Source organism: Nanorana parkeri, unplaced genomic scaffold (assembly GCF_000935625.1).
Source record: "Nanorana parkeri isolate BGI_ZX_2015 unplaced genomic scaffold, ASM93562v1 scaffold122, whole genome shotgun sequence".
NCBI classification, from domain to species: Eukaryota; Metazoa; Chordata; class Amphibia; order Anura; family Dicroglossidae; genus Nanorana; species Nanorana parkeri.
The window spans coordinates 40649-43034 of record NW_017306390.1 but is presented as its reverse complement, the minus strand read 5'-3'; positions in this window follow the sequence as shown (position 1 = coordinate 43034).

Genomic DNA, 2386 nt, shown 5'->3' with positions numbered 1-2386 from the left:
GGTCTGCCATTTTGTTCTTTGCACATTTAGTGTGCACGCCAACTTCAGCAAGACACTAACATAGTTAACAACGGCCCCCTGCCTGCCCAACCCAACCTGCCTGCCTCCCTTTTCCACTATGGCTGTGTCCTGCAATACATGTACCGTTTTAGCACAAACACTGAGCACAGGGCTAAATGAGACCTTACGCCCTTGCAAAGGTAACACATTAGTTATATATGATGATTGCAGCATAGGGTGTAATTTAAGAAAGTTTAATTTGGTAGTTGTACTAGACAAAGTATCTGGTGCCACAAATGCCTTAGACTTAGATGTAAAAGATGTATCGTAACATGGAAAATTATTTAGCAGATGTAGACAGCATACCTAAAGGTGAAGCAACATATTCTGTCCTTTCAGAAAGCCAAAGGCATATCTGAAAACTAAGGCAAATATTCTTCATATGTGAAAAACACATCTTGGTATGAAATTACAGACTTTGTAGGTGTGGAATGTATAACAGAGCAGAACCTTGCAGATTTTGCAGATGCAGTCCTTGAACAGGGCATGTCTACACAATAAATAACTGTTGTTGAGGTTATATCTGAATATGAAGTAAGTTGGTTACATTCAGAATGGGGTCACACTTTCAGGTCTCCTGGTGTTATCACCGATAGTTTCCTCTAAACATGCCTGTTCTGTCACGAACAGACCAACTTGACATCACAGAATGTGCAGAGTTGCAAATAGCAGGATGTTTTTGTACCCATCATTTTTACTGACCAGGAGCTGATCCTGCTTCAACCAGTCCTTTTCATGGCGGCCTGTAACCTCTTTACTTTCTGCACTTGTTGATGATCTTTATATGGAAGACATGTGAGCGTGATCTATTGGTAACAGATAACATAATATTATTGCATTGCATCTGCAAAATGTATGTGTATAAGTGTAGTAGCAAGTGTGTAAAAATGTTGGTACTTACCTCAAACTATGCCTCAACACTGTTAGATAGAAAAGGGCTTTTCTCTGTGTTGCGTTTGGCTTGTTGCCTGTTGACCTGGTGATGGCATTTGGGTTTGGTGGATCAGCCTTTTAGGAATACAAGAAAATACAATTTTTAACATGTCTAGGCTTCATTTATATGCTCAATTTATTACATTTTGGTATGTTTGCCTCAAACACTCTATGCTGTCCAGTTCTGGAGGACATTTCTGAGTAACATCTGCCTGATTCCCAAATCCCAGAAGTTAGTGACTGACCACCAGGCCCACCTCCCCCAAAAAATTAGAACTTTCTAACTGTTCCCTAGTAAATAGTGTTTTAATTTCTAGTCAATCAATTAATCATATTACTCTTTTCTGGTTCGTTTGCTAGAAGATGGCTGTCTGCTCAATTCCCAGTCCAGTCCAGAAGTGAGTAAGAAGCGAGTGACTGACCCCCCAAAAACAGACCATGCTCACTGTGCCCCATCAGGATATAGAATTTTCATTTTAATAAGTCAATCATTCTGCTTAGTTTAGGCTTTTCTTTGTTCATCTAATCAAGAACATGGCCACCTGCTGCCACGTGTCTCCTCCTCTCTGGACTCCCAGTCCACAGCGCTGTGGAGAGTGCTGATGGGAGGAGGAGGTCAGGTGGTCTGACATTGGTCCTGACTTTACCAACATTGCTGCTTAGAAACACAGGACACAGATGCAGTGGAAGACAAAGGGGGTGGGCTGCAGCCAGGCAGCAGCCATCTATCATTTTAGTGACCTCCTGAATTTTCTGTACATAGTAACAATTGACCAGAATGACATGGTCACCCTGGGGGTGGAACGATCAGCGCAGAGATGCAGGCAGAAAATTGACAAGAATGACAGCTACAATTTTGGATAGAAACCACAGACCCCCACTAGGTGTTGTTTTCTCTATTTTTTGGCCACATACTCAAGGGCCCACAGGGGTATTCCCCTGTATGCCAGTGTGCCTCTGGTTACAGACGCACAGAACTGAGGAATGGATGAAGAAATACTCCTAAGAAAAAGAGCAGTAGCATAATGCCTACTGTAATGTTATATCATTCAAAACTGACTTGTCTTGGACTATTTGAAGGGTAAGCTTGTCTGAGGTCTTGGTTCAAGGAGCTCTCCTAAGCAAGTCACCCCAAACATTTGTATATAGTCCCAAAGGTAGCCACCACACTCTAACTGTAAAATATCCATACATATCCGAAGTAGATATAGAGGCACTCACGGGCCTTGAAGAGGACAGCAGTCAAAGCATCAGCATTTTATTTCTCAAGACACCAATTTGTATATACATATGTACAGTATATGCTACTGTAACTGATGATGAAGGATATGTTACAAAAAAAATAGATCCCAGAAACCCAAATCTCTAATACCATATATATATATATATATAT